At 34.7% G+C, this 15,474-nt stretch overlaps 2 non-coding genes across 2 annotated transcripts; one reads left to right on the top strand and one right to left on the bottom strand.

Annotated features, from left to right (window-relative positions):
* The first annotated feature begins 6,181 nt into the window (after window positions 1-6,181).
* LOC133036379 (small nucleolar RNA R71) lies at window positions 6,182-6,288 on the top strand. The gene has a single exon (XR_009687036.1). It is a non-coding gene; the product is annotated as a small nucleolar RNA R71 (small nucleolar RNA).
* A 7,975-nt stretch (window positions 6,289-14,263) lies between these two features.
* Window positions 14,264-14,370, bottom strand: LOC115711819 (small nucleolar RNA R71). The gene has a single exon (XR_004010689.2). It is a non-coding gene; the product is annotated as a small nucleolar RNA R71 (small nucleolar RNA).
* Window positions 14,371-15,474: the final 1,104 nt, after the last annotated feature.

Here is a 15,474-nt window from a genome sequence, read left to right as displayed (position 1 = left end):
CACCACTTGCGCCTGTCTGGAGGTGAGGTGCACTCGCCCATCTGGGCCGTTAGATCTTCACACGGACGGCTTCGATTGGAGCTTGCAGTTGACCGAGAGTGGGTCTCTTCTTGGTCAAATCTGATATTCTTTTACAATTTGTATTTTTGACCCCACTTCTTCAAACTTTCTTCAATTTAATCCTAATTTTCACCACCAATTACACCTAAAAATACATAAAAAAATTAGAAACTAAAATAAAATAAAAAATAATTACCACATAACATATTATCACAAATTAATTATAAAAACACACAAAAACATATAAAATTACAATAAAGCTAATAAATTCAAAAATAGTTCAAAACTGAATAAATTAATTAAAAACTTAAGAACTAAACCAATTTTTAGTAAAAAAAATGTGAAAAATAACTCTAATTTCTAGAGTTATCACAACCCCAAACTTAAAATTTTGCTAGTCCTCAAGCAAAAGAAAAATTAACAACACACATTTTTTTTTATTTTGGTGATATCAAAAATGTCCTCAAAAATTGCACATTGAAAATAGCTTATATAAAATATGAATAAAAATTAAACTCATGTAATTAATTCAATAGTCAATCTTGCTTTAAAAATATAATTTAAGTTATAAATCTAAAATCTATTCATCAAATTATTATGTGAATTTTGGAAAAATTATTGTAACAAAATATTTATTTCACATAATAAGATAAATATTTTTTTTTTCAAAATTTGATTTTTTTAGCAAAATTGACCCAAGAATTAAAAATAAAGCTTAAAAGAGATTCATATTTGTATAAACTAAAATCAAACTCAATCAAGGGTATTATCATAGGAAAAAGGGGATATCACCAAAGGGTTTTTTTTTTCTTTTTGTTTTTTTTTTTAAGGCATAAATATATATATATAGAAAATAAATATATTTTTTTGGTTTTTTTTTTTTTACTACAAAAATTATAATAAACATTTTTTTTTTTGTTTCTTTTTTTTTAAAAAAATTATATAATATAACTACTTTAGCATCCAAACAACAATTTTTTTTTAAGGCATAAATATATATATAGAAAATAAATATATTTTTTTGGTTTTTTTTTTTACTACAAAAATTATAATAAACATTTTTTTTTTGTTTTTAAATTATATAATATAACTACTTTAGCATCCAAACAACAATTTTTGAAAGTGAAAAATCATACTCTACCATTTTTAAGCACATGAAAGAAATAACCATAGGAACTCACCACCCCAAACTTAATTTATGCATTGTCCTCAATGTATCAAAATACAAATATAAATTGAAAGTGAAAGAGTTGAGAGTTTAGAATGGTCATACCTCATCTTGGAGCATGTCAAGAGTGCAACAAAAGGGAAACAAAATCAAAAGAAAAAGTTAATCTAAAACATAAATTAAACACACATTTACCAATAATTGATAAGAGCAATCAATGATCATGGTAAATTGGATCCTCAAGGAGGATTTCATCCACTTCCACATTTTTCAATTCTAAAAATGGTTTCAATTTTTGTCCATTAACTTTGAATACATTACCATTATTAGGATTTTCAATTTCAATGGCTCCATGTGGAAAAATAGTGCGAATAATGTATGGACCTACCCACCTAGAGCGTAACTTTCCCGGAAAGAGATGCAAACGAGAATTGTATAAAAGGACTTTTTGACCGGGAGAAAAATCTTTTCTCAAAATATTTTTGTCATGGTAAAATTTCATTCGGTCCTTATACTTTTTCGAATAGTCATATGCATCATGCCTAAGCTCTTCTAACTCATTCAATTGAAGCTTTCTTTTCTCACCCGCTTTGTCTAAGGAAAAATTAAGTTGCTTGATAGCCCAATAGGCTCTATGTTCTAACTCAACGGGTAAGTGGCATGCCTTCCCATAAACAAGTCTATAGGGAGACATTCCAATGGGCGTTTTATATGCAGTACGATATGCCCATAATGCATCAATGAGTCTTAGGGACCAATCTTTCCTAGTGGGGTTGACAGTTTTCTCTAAGATGTGCTTAATCTCCCTATTTGATATTTCAACTTGACCACTAGTTTGTGGGTGATAAGGTGTAGTGACTTTATGTGTAATGCCATATTGTTTCATTAAATGTTCAAAAGGCCTATTACAAAAGTGTGTACCATTATCACTAATGATGGCACGAGGTGAACCAAATCGTGAGAAAATATTTTCTTTCAAAAAATTAAGCACAACTTTGTGGTCATTAGTGTGACATGCAATAGCTTCTACCCATTTAGACACATAATCAACACCAACAAGAATGTATAAATTACCAAAAGAATTAGGAAATGGACCCATAAAATCAATGCCCCAAACATCAAATATTTCAACAATAAGAATAGGATTCAAAGGCATCATGTTTCTCCTAGTTACACTTCCTAATTTTTGGCAACACTCACAAGATTTACAATGCATATAAGTGTCATGAAAAATAGTAGGCCAATAAAATCCACATTGTAAAATTTTCAAAGCAGTTTTCTTACCACTAAAATGTCCACCACATGCATGATCATGACAAAAAGATATGATTTTAGGTTGATCACAGTTTGGAATGCATCTTCTTATTATTTGATCAGGGCAATATTTAAACAAATAAGGATCATCCCACATGAAATTTTTCACTTCAGCATAAAATTTAGATTTATCTTGTTTAGACCAATGAGAAGGAATTTCACCAGTGACCAAATAATTGACAATATCAGCATACCAAGGAAAAGAAGATACATGCATGAGTTGTTCATCAGGAAAAGTTTCAATGATAGTGGTGGAATCATGATTAGTTTCAACAACAATTCTAGACAAATGATCAGCTACAACATTTTCAGAACCTTTTTTATCACGTATCTCTAAATCAAATTCTTGTAAAAGCAAGATCCAACGAATTAAACGAGATTTAGCATCTTTTTTCGACAAGAGATATTTCAATGCAGCATGATCAGAATAGACAATTATTTTAGATCCTAACAAATAAGACCTAAACTTCTCTAATGCAAACACAACAGCAAGCAATTCTTTTTCAGTTGTAGTGTAATTCAATTGAGCTTCATTTAAAGTTTTGCTAGCATAGTATATTACATGAGGTAACTTGTTAATTCTTTGTCCTAAAACAGCACCAATTGCATAATCAGAAGCATCACACATTATTTCAAAAGGAACATTCCAATCAGGAGGGCGAATAATGGGTGCACTAGTCAAAAGGGATTTCAATTTTTCAAAGGCAACATGGCAATCATTATCAAAGACAAAAGCATTTTCTTTTCCAAGTAAATGACATAAAGGGCGTGAAATTTTGCTAAAGTCTTTTATGAATCTTCTATAAAAACCGGCATGGCCTAAGAATGATCTAATTTCTTTTACTGTCTTAGGTGGATGAAGTTTTGAAATAAGATCTACTTTTGCTTTATCAACTTCTATTCCTTGAGATGAAATCACATGACCTAAGACAATTCCCTTTTTAACCATGAAATGACATTTTTCCCAATTAAGAACTAAATTCATTTCTTTGCAACGAATTAGAACAAGAGAAAGATGGTGCAAACAATCATCAAAAGAATTTCCGAACACAGAAAAATCATCCATAAACACTTCAAGATTTCTTTCAACCATATCAGAAAATATTGCAATCATACATCTTTGAAATGTTGCAGGAGCATTACAAAGACCAAAAGGCATGCGACGATATGCAAAGGTTCCAAAAGGGCAAGTAAAGGTAGTCTTTTCTTGATCTTCGGGGGCAATGGGGATTTGGTTATATCCCGAGTACCCATCAAGAAAGCAATAATAAGCATGGCCAGCTAATCGTTCAAGCATTTGGTCAATGAAGGGTAATGGGAAGTGATCTTTCCTAGTGACACTATTCAACTTTCTATAGTCTATACACACTCTCCACCCAGTTTGGACTCTAGTAGGGATTAACTCATTTTGTTCATTTTTAACAACAAAGGATCCCACACTTTTTTGGAACAACTTGAACAGGACTAACCCATGGACTGTCAGAAATAGGGTAAATGATCCCTACATCTAACATTTTAATTACATCATCTCTTACTACCTCTTTCATGTTTGGATTTAATCTTCTTTGACTTTCTCGGGAGGGCTTAGCATTTTCTTCTAAATGAATTCTATGCATGCACATAGCTGGGCTAATTCCCTTAATGTCTCCCATGGTCCAACCTATGGCCTTTTTATGTTTTCTAAGGATATCTAACAATTTTGTTTCTTGTTTTTCATCTAAATCAGATGCAATGATAACAGGATAGGTGTTAGACTCTCCTAGAAATGCATATTTCAAAGTGTCGGGCAAAGGTTTGAGATCTAACTTTGGTGGTTCAGGAGTTGACTCAACATGCTCTAATGGAATACATGGTTCAATTTTGGCTTTCCATTTTTCAGTATCCATTAGTGGGGTAGACTCAAGCAAAGAATTGACATCATGAATAAAATCATCAACATTTAAGCACATTCCAAACATTTTTGCATAAGTTTCAAAAGATTCATTCATGTCCATTTCAAACATATTTTCCGTGTTAATCATGTTTACTTCATGTATTTCCTCACACTCAACAGATTTAGCAACATTAAAAACATTCAATTCAACAGTCATGTTTCCAAAAGATAATTTCAATACACCATTACGACAGTTGATAATTGCATTAGATGTAGCTAAAAATGGTCTACCTAAAATGATGGGTATTTGAGCATGAGCATTTTCAACAGGTTGAGTATCAAGAACAATGAAATCAACAGGAAAATAGAACTTATCCACTTTAATTAAAACATCTTCTATAATACCTCTAGGAATTTTCACAGAACGATCAGCTAATTGAAGTGTTATAGAAGTTGGTTTTAATTCTCCTAGACCAAGTTGCTTATAAACAGAATAAGGCAATAAATTCACACTAGCTCCTAAATCAAGTAAAGCTTTGTTAATAAAATGATCACCAATGATGCATGAAATTGTTGGACAACCAGGATCTTTATATTTCACAAGGCTTTTATATTGAATTATGGAGCTAACTTGTTCAGTTAAAAACGCCTTTTTTGGAACATTAGTGTTTCTTTTAATAGTGCAAAGGTCTTTCAAGAATTTGGAGTACGCAGGAATTTGTTTAATGGCATCTAAGAATGGGATGTTGATACTTACTTGTTTAAACACTTCTAAGATGTCACTATATTGGTTGCCTTTTTTGAGTGGAAGTAATCTTTGTGGAAAAGGAGCTTTTGGAATGGAAGGAAGAATTTGATCATTATCTTTTGACAAGTCATTTGTGTTGGAACTTTGAGGTTGGCTTTGGTCTTTTTCAACTCGAGGTATGTAATCGGGTTTGACAATTTGTTTTCCGGACCTAAGAGTTGAAATAGACTTGGCTTCTTCTTTATGACTAGGAACTCCTACTTCATATTGGCCTTTAGGATTTGGGAGGGGTTGGCTAGGAAATCTTCCTTTTTCTCTCTCAGTTACGGCATTGGCAAGTTGACCCAATTGTGTCTCAAGTTTGGCAATAGATTGAGACTGATTTTGCATGATTTGTTGGGTGGATTGCATGAATTGTTGTAAAGTGTCTTCTAAGGAAGGCTTTTTTTGTGGAGGGTAAGGTTGACTTGGTTGGGCATGATTCGGATTTGGCATGTTGAATTGGTTTCCTTGGTTCATTTGTGGTTGGTTTTGTCTCCATGAAAAATTGGGATGGTTTCTCCAATTAGGATTGTATGTGTTTGAAAATGGGCTATCATTTGGTTTACCATATGAATGTAATGCATTAGCCTCTTCAGAAAATGTTTCAAGAAAAGAAGGACATGATTGATCATTATGACAAGTACTAGCACAAACCTCTTTTTTAGGTTGAACATGAGAATTCATAGTTTGACTTATGACTAAGGCTTCTACTTTTCTTGCTAATTTTTCAAAAGATGTTCTCAAATCAGTTTCTTCTTTAATTTCATATTTTCCTCCTCTTTTAGGTGAATTATTTGCTCTAGACCTAGGCTCAGAATAATTCTATTGTTGTGAATTAACAGACAATTCTTCAAGAGCTTCCCAAGCCTCTTGCCCTTGTAATTTCAAAAATTTTCCGGTATGCATAGATTGAATCATTTGTCGGTTTGAAGGGGTTAAACCATCATAAAAATATTTTACAAGTCTCCATTTTTCAAAACCATGGTGGGGACATTTTAATAATAAATCTTTAAATCTTTCCCAACATTCATAAAATTCTTCATTATCTTTTTGATAAAATTCAGAGATTTCTCTTCTTAAATTATCAGTTTTGGACATGGGGAAAAATTTGGCAAGAAATTTATTAAAAAGTTGTTCCCAAGTGGTTATGGTTCCGGTTGGAAGTGAGTTTAACCAAGCTTTGGCTTTATCTTTTAAAGAAAAAGGAAACAACCTAAGCTTAACTGATTCATCCGAAAAATTTTGAAAACGAAAAGTTGAGCAAATATCTAAGAAATCTTTTACATGCATGTAAGGGTCTTCTCTTTCTAAACCATAAAAAGAAGGCAACAATTGAATGATTGATGGTTTAAGTTCAAAATGAGTGGCATTAGTAGTAGGCAAAACAATGCATGATGGAGCATTAGATGAAATAGGTGAAAAATATTCAAGTAGTGTTTTTTCTTGCGCAATATTAGGTTCTTGTTCCATTATGCTTAATTTTTCAAAAACACTTTCAATTTCACCTAAAGTTACTACTCTTTTTACCAAACGATTTTTAGAATCACGTTGCCAATGATGCATGCAATGTCACAAATTTCACAAAGAAACACCAAGTAACACAAAATAATCTCAAGAAGACAAATTTCTGATGTGGAAGATCTGTTATAAACCGCAACCACAGAGCATACTTATAACACAAAGAGATTATGATTTTTTTTTGTAAATTTTTAATTTTTCAATTTTTTTTTTTGTTTGACTTGTTCCCAGGCCTATTTGATTCCACTTACTCACGACTTAATAACAACTCCCCGGGGTTAATTATTAAGTGTGGATGGGAACTTTGCCAAATTTCCTTTAAGCAAAAATTGCTTATGTTGAAAGAACAAGCTTTGTTTTTAATTTTTTTTTTCAAGTATTTTCTTAAGCAAAGTAAATAAAATTACAACTAAATAAATACAATAATAATGATAGATAGTTATATTAAAGTTAGGAGATACAAAATGCCATCAACTAACTATAATAATAATAGTAGTAGTAATAATAATAATAAGATTTTAGGAGGCACAAGATGCCATCAACTAAAATGATAAACAAAAATAAAAGCTAGGAGGCACTAATGCCATCACTAGAGAAGGGATAATAGGAGGCAAAAATGCACTCAACTATCAAGTATGTAGGAGGCACAAAATGCACTCAACTAACAAATAGGTAGGAGGCACAAAATGCCATCAACTACCAATAAATTTGTATATATATAGTATATAATATATAATATATAACAATATATATGTATAACTTCCTTTTTTTTCAACTTTTTTTTCGATATTTTTTTTTAACTTTTTTTTTTTGACGAAAATGAGAAAATAAAAAAAATAACTAGTAGAAGAGTATTACTTACCTTGTAGAAAGATCATTTCTTTCTAGCAACTCCCCGGCAACGGCGCCAAAAACTTGTTGTCCTCAAAAGTGAGTGTTTTAATATTTATACTCGCAAGTGCACGAATCGTTTCGGAATATAGTGTTCATGTAAGTGCAAGGTCGAATCCATGGGAGTTGACTAACATCAAAAGAAACTATTTCAAACAAAATAAGAATATTCTAACCTAGCTCCAAATATTTGATGGGATTTTAGTTTTGCACAATAAAATAAAAGACAAGTAACTAAAATACTTAAGATTGAAGATGAGTGAGAATGAAAATGATTTTCAAATAAGATGTGTAAAATAAGATTATTAAGATATTAGAATCCACAAAATGCAAGTTCAATAATATTTATAAGTATATTGATTCCCAAGTTTTAGATATAGTTGAAATAAATCTCACCATATTTTCCAAAATATATTTTTCATTTAAGTACAAATTATTTTCAAAAAGGTAGGATTTTTCTTCACTTATAAAATGTATAATTTCTAAGCATTAAATGTGTTACAATTTAATGAAACTACACAAAATCAAAGAAACTATGTTTAGGCAAAATATAACACTTATATTCTAAGAATTAGATGTAAACAATTTAATGAAAGACATTTAATCAAAGAGTATTATATTTTTGCATAATGAAGAACTAAGTAGAAATATGCTTTAACAATCAAAAATACATGATATTGAAGATGAAAAAGACATATTTTTGATAGAAAAATCCATGAACTTTATAGCACAAATGGGAAATCAACATATAAACATAAACACTATCTAGTTACATTTTGCTTCATCATCATCTTAATAATCTTGAAAAAAAAGATTAGAAGCTCATAACTAGATAAAAATTACAAAAGATAAACATACTTGACATGCTCTTCAAAGTGTAAAAATGGTAGAAAGAAAATGGTGAAAATGAAGAGTGTGGAATGGAGAAGTGTTTTGGGTTTAAGAGGTGTTTAGGAGGATGAAGAGATGTGTTTTTTGAAATGGTCTTCCAACACCATATTTATAGGCAAAATTTGAGGATTAAATTAATCAAAATAAAATAAATAAAATGATTAATTTAATTAGTGTTGGGAAGAGAATGGATAAATAGAGTATGTGTAAGAGTATTGGAAAAAATAAATGTTTGTTTGGATGGAGAAGTAGTGAAAAGATAGGGTAAAAATAAATTAGGAATGTTTATTTAGGTGAAATAAATTGGGAAGAGTAAAATTGATATTTAGGTGTAAGTTGTGGGAGAAAATGAGAATTTTGGCTTTTTGTATGGTAATGTATTTGGCTGAGATGTAACAAATTTAAACAACCATTTTTTTCCTTTTTGTTTTTCTTCTGCAGGTACACTTGGCGCGAGCTGGTTCGTTGTGGGGCTGGCAGGCTGGGGACGTGGCGAACGCTGGTAGGCTGGGCGCTGACGGGCTGGGTCCCACGCGAAAAGAAGGCTGGCAGGCGGTCTGGCGCACCACTTGCGCCTGTCTGGAGGTGAGGTGCACTCGCCCATCTGGGCCGTTAGATCTTCACACGGACGGCTTCGATTGGAGCTTGCAGTTGACCGAGAGTGGGTCTCTTCTTGGTCAAATCTGATATTCTTTTACAATTTGTATTTTTGACCCCACTTCTTCAAACTTTCTTCAATTTAATCCTAATTTTCACCACCAATTACACCTAAAAATACATAAAAAAATTAGAAACTAAAATAAAATAAAAAATAATTACCACATAACATATTATCACAAATTAATTATAAAAACACACAAAAACATATAAAATTACAATAAAGCTAATAAATTCAAAAATAGTTCAAAACTGAATAAATTAATTAAAAACTTAAGAACTAAACCAATTTTTAGTAAAAAAAATGTGAAAAATAACTCTAATTTCTAGAGTTATCAGTACGATAGGGATGGCTCCCTATGAACTGTTGTACGGTAGGAAATGTAGATCCCCTATCCACTGGGATGAGACAGGGGAGAGGAAATACCTAGGTCCAGAGTCAGTACAGCGGACCAATGAGGCGATAGAGAAGATAAAAGCTAGAATGCTTGCCTCACAGAGCAGACAGAAGAGTTACGCAGATCCGAAACGCAGAGATGCTGAGTTTCAAGTAGGGGAACACGTGTTTTTACGGGTATCTCCGATGAAGGGGATTAAACGTTTCGGGAAAAGAGGCAAGTTATGCCCTAGATTTACAGGACCTTTCGAGATTCTCGAAAAGATAGGTCAAGTGGCATATCGGTTAGCATTGCCTCCAGCCTTATCAGCAGTTCACAACGTATTCCATGTCTCGATGTTGAGAAAATACGTTTCAGATCCCTCTCATATACTCAGTTATGAGAGTCTTGAGCTACAGCCAGACATGACTTATGAGGAACAGCCAGTGCAGATCCTGGATAGAAAGGGTAAAGTCCTTCGGAATAAGACCATAGCATTGGTCAAAATTCTCTGGAGAAACAGCAAGGTGGAGGAAGCCACCTGGGAGCTAGAGTATGATATGAGAGCTCAATATCCAGAGTTATTCAGGTTAGATTTCGGGGACGAAATCCTTTTAAGGGGGGGATAATTGTAAAGCCCGCTTAGTTAATTTGGAAATTATCAGTTAATTATGATTAATCATGAAATTATTTATAGCTATTTAAATAATTTATTATACTGTTATTTATGGAATTCAGAAATGCATGGTTATGTTATTCAGTAGTTTTTATATTTTGCATTTCCGGTGCCCGGTATTTTGGAACTCGGCGTTTGGCTCAGTAGAAATCATAACTTAGCATGTTATTAGTTTGGGACGGGTTTTTAGACATTGGGAATGTCGGGAATGGACGGGAATTTAGAATTTCCCAAAAATACCCCTTTAGTGATTTTTATGTGATTTTAGTATGGAGGGGCAAAATGGTCTTTTTGCCCCAATGACTTTTTGTCTTTTAGTGAATTGATTATTTGAATTTAAATGGTTATTTTATTATAATTAGTGGCTGAAATAAAATGGTTTATGTGGCATTATTCATTTATTCTTCTCATTTCAACACTTAGCAAAAATTAGAAAACTTTGAAAAAGAAAACTCTCTCAAGTCTTCTCTCTATTTCGGCTGAAGCATAAGGGTGCATGAAGGTGATTTTCTTCTTTGATTTTCAAGCAAATTCTCATCCATTCTAAGCATTCTTCAAGCTAGGTTAGCTTCTCTTGATTTCTTCTTTAAAATTATAAAAAAATGATGAAATATCGAGTGTAAAGCATGCTTTTTGATGATGTTGCTGCTGCTGGTTATTGTTGTTGTTTTTATGACTAAAATGTTGAATTAATTATGTTTAATTAAGTTGAATTGCATGCTTGAGTTTCTTGTTCTAGTTGGTTAGATTTTTATGTGAAAAAGTTATGATTTTTGAAAGAAATGGTGTGATTTGCTGCTGTATGGTTGCTGGATGTTTTTAGTTGATTTCAGAAGCTATTTTAAGCATGTTTAAGTAGAATTAAGCTGCTTGGTATGCATGTTGTTTAGATTTGCTCAAGTTTGAGTTTAGAACTCAAAGCTTGAGCTCCAATGGTGATTTTTGTTTCTGTGTATTCTGGGTTGTTTTGAGGCCTTAGAAATGTTCTAGGGAAGGTTTAGAACAGGTCTGGAAAGTTTGAATCAATTTGGGGTTGAATTGGTTGAGTTATGAAAATTTGATGTTGCTGCCTGCGAGGAACCGGAATTCCGGTTGTGCATCCGGAATTCCGGATGGGCTTCGAAAATTCCCAGAACCGGAATTCCGGTTGGGCAACCGGTCTGCCGGTTGGGGAATTTTCAGAACCCGTGTTTTTCCTCGTTTTTATGTTTTAAGGGGTATTGCCATGCTTTTTATCGATAGGGAAACTTTTAGTTCCTAGTTTTAGTCCCCGGGAAGTGATTTAGCGTGTCACTTATAGTGTTGTGATTTTTATGGTTTAGGAGCCTGTAATCCGCCGCTCAGCTAAAGTTCCAGTCAGGTTGACCGGCACACCTGAATTCGGAATCCAGGTAAGATTAGTATAACAGTATGCATATGTAGATTACATGTTTAGCGTGCATGTAGGAAGCCTGTTAGATTACATTAGTTATGTATATTGGCTTCGAACCATCCAACCCTGTCACGTCGGTACAGGCTGGAGTATGACCAGCAGCCGGAGTATGACCGGTTCGACCGATCAGGCTGACAGTTGGTTGGTGGTTCCGTGCTATTGACCTATCCCGTCGGTACAGGCTGGAGTATGACCAGCAGCCGGAGTATGACCGGTTCGACCGATCAGGAGGATACTTGTCAATAGTACCGTCCCTGTGAACGTTCAAAACTCAGTACCATGTTGGACATGGCGGTAGTGGCTCGCATCGTGTTGGACACGGCGATGGCGGGACTCGCATCGTGTTGGACACGGCAGTTAGAATTATGTATGAGTATTATTATGCTTTTCTTACTGAGTCTGTCGACTCACAGTTTACGTTTATGTGTAGGTAAAGGCAAGGCTAAAGCTGATGGGCCGTGAGCGAGCTTGTGAAGATTGTACATGTCGGGGCGGTTAGGCCTGGAGCGTACGATCATCGGGACAGCAGGGCTGATTTTTGTAACTGGTCGTTAGACGACCTTTATTTTGTATATCAGTTAAACAGTTAAAACTTTTTGTAAATGATTTTATAATCGGGATCCCGAGTCTTGTGTAATATTATTTTATAAGTTTGTTAGGTTATAATTAACCTATATTTCGGGTCTTTAAAGTTAGCGTTATCTCGTCTATTGGTGTTTTTTGGAGCAGTTTTACGCTTGATTTTCATTATTTCAGGTTCCTGGGGTGTTAAAGTTCGAATTCAGTCAAATGGCGAAAAACTGGGACAAACTTGGAAAAAATTGGAAAATTCGGTTCCTGAAGCATCAGTAGTCGCGACCTCCAGAGAGCCAGGTCGCGACCCTTTTTCCTGGTCGCGACCCTGGTCGCGACTTCGTAAGTTAGGCAGAAACTCGGTTTTTTGAGTTTTGCTTGTAGTCGCGACCAGCTTAAATGCTAGTCGCGACCAGCTTAAATGCTAGTCGCGACTATGTACGGAAATCGCAGATTTGACCTAATTTTGATTTTTCACTCAATTGGAGGCTCACCACTTATCCCTATATAAGGAATACGACATTGAAGGTCAGATCTAAGCAAAAACAGACCTAATAGTGGAGGCAAAGTGGAGAGGAAGCTATCTTGAAGACCCGGAGCGATACCACCTTCTAGTTTCTTTCTTTTACCCTTTTTATTCTTCTTTATGTTAGTTTTTATTTCTGAATTAATCATGGATGTTTTTAGAGTTATTATGAACTAAATTTCCCAATAAGGGAGGATGATGAATGTTGTTTAAGTTTATGCCTAGTTAATAAATAATTGCCATTCCTTCATCTTATGTGTGAATACTATCTTTATTTGTGTTTAATTTCATGTGCAAGCTTGATCACCTTTTACATGCTCTATGATCCTAATTCGAAATCTGAAAAGTGAGAATTAGGAATGCTAAAATTTGGATAGTCTAGGTTTTGATGTAAAACGAAAGTATTTACATAGCCTAGTGACTAATAGATTATTGCTTAATGCTGATTTTGTGTTGATCTAATTAAGAAGTTAATTAGAGAACATATTATTTAGAACCTAAAAGATCTGAAAAGAGTTAGGTTAATTTATAATCTGTCTTTCACATTGAGATAAGGATAGCAATTAGGCATTAACATAGGTAACTTATCAACAGGATTCACCTCCCTAATCTCTCATCTTGATTAATCTTCGTTTATTTTCTCTTTAATTTCTGAGTTATTTACTTTTAAAATTGCAACTCATTATTTTACCAAATAGAATCATAATTATAATTTAGTAGTACTTAATCCAATTCCCTGTGGTTCGACCTCACTTGCGTGAGATACTACTTGATACGTACACTTGCGTAATAAACAGAATTTTCGTAACAAGTTTTTGGCGCCGTTGCCGGGGAATTGTTTAAAGATTGATATTACACAAAATTATACTAACTTCTACTTTGGTATATTTTCTCTTGCTGATTTTTCTAACCTTTTTCTTGCAATATTTTCTTGATCTATTTCAGGAATCATAAGTGTATGCGCCGTCAAGGACAAGCAAGGATATTACCGGTTATCCCGAAATCGAGAAAACTTGTAGGAGAAACCGAAAGAACAAGAGGCAAGAGGGAGTTTCAAAGAATCGCCGAAACTTCGTACATCATGGCCGCCAATGCCGCAAACAATGGAGGCAACAACGGTAACAATGGTGGCGCAAGAAGATCAAGCTAATGGCCGCGCGGCTTGAGAGATTACATTCTCCCTACTCGACGGGAGTGCGGTCATGTATCGGGCCACGGCGATGGATGCAAACAACTTTGAGATCAAACTCTGCCATACTTCGGATGGTGCGGTCTTCGGTTCGGTTTGGTGGCCTCCCTTCGAAGATCCTAATCGCATCTTTCTAACTTCATGGAACTCTGTGAAACCTTTAAAGTTAATGGAGTTAGTGATGATGCTATTCGACTGAGACTGTTCCCATTCTCTCTTAGAGAGCGAGCCAAGAGTTGGCTAAACTCCTTGCCACCCAACTCTATTGCCACGGAATGATCTGGCAACGAAATTCTTGTCAAAGTTCTTTCCTCCAGCCAAGTCTGCAAAGCTGAGAGGAGAAATTAATAACTTCTGCCAACAAGATAATGAATCTCTCCATGAGGCTTGGGAGAGGTTTAAAGATCTGATCAGAAAGTGCCCTCACCATGGTATAGAGAAGTGGATGCTGGTCCACAACTTCTACAATGGGTTGGTAGGAAATACAAGAACTTTAATAGATGCTGCAGCTGGAGGAGCCTTTATGAGGAAGAGTGCTAATGAGGCTTATGATCTATTAGAGGAGATGGCTCTAAACAATCAACAGTGGCCAACTGAGAGGAGTCAATCAAAGAAGGTAGCTGGTGTGTTAGAGGTCGATGCAATCACCAAGTTGACAGCACAGGTTGAGGCATTGACAAAGATAATTGCAGGGCAAGCTAAACAAGCCCAAGTTGTGTGTGAGTTATGTGGGGGAAGCCATCATTTTTCAGAATGCCAAGCTGATGTGGATGATTTGCCAATGGATGAAGCTAAAGCCATTGGAAACTATTCACAGAACAACAACAACAATTATGGGTTCAACCAGGGTAACAACCGAAGAAACAGTGGGTTCTATCAGCAACGAAATCAGAACCAGAATCAGAATCAACAGTTTAATCAGCAACAAACCTCTGGTGGAAATTCTAGTTTGCGGACAGATTTCTTGCTTCAATTCATGATCCGAAACTAGATCTTCAATCAAAGACACACGGACACAGATGGGCCAACTAGCAACTCAAGTAGCAACCCGTCCTCAAGGGAATTTGCCTAGCACAACTGAAGTAAACCCCAAGGAAAACTGCAAGGCAATTACCCTGAGAAGCGGTAAAAATTATGATGGTCCTGAATTGCCACAACTAGTGAATGGAGAAAAGGAGAATAAAGAGCAACCGATGTCGACCCCAACACCCACTCCAACGAAGGCTACTGATAGTCAACCACAACCACAGCAGTCTCCACCAATTAATATAGATCACCATGTGAAAATACCCTATCCTCAGAGGCTCAGAAAGTCAAGTCTAGACAAGCAGTTCACCAAATTCCTGGAAGTGTTCAAAAGACTTCACATTAACATTCCCTTTGCTGAAGCTTTAGAGCAGATGCCAAGTTATGTGAAGTTTATGAAGGAAATCCTGTCAAAGAAGAGAAAGATGGAGGACTATGAGACAGTGGCTCTAACTGAAGAGTGCAGTGCCATCCTACAGAAGAAACTCCCTCCTAAACTCAGAGATCCAGGGA

Source organism: Cannabis sativa, chromosome 3, assembly GCF_029168945.1.
Source record: "Cannabis sativa cultivar Pink pepper isolate KNU-18-1 chromosome 3, ASM2916894v1, whole genome shotgun sequence".
In the NCBI taxonomy this organism is placed as follows: domain Eukaryota; kingdom Viridiplantae; phylum Streptophyta; class Magnoliopsida; order Rosales; family Cannabaceae; genus Cannabis; species Cannabis sativa.
The sequence above is the reverse complement of the archived record's forward strand: the minus strand, read 5'-3'. Positions and strand labels throughout refer to the sequence as shown.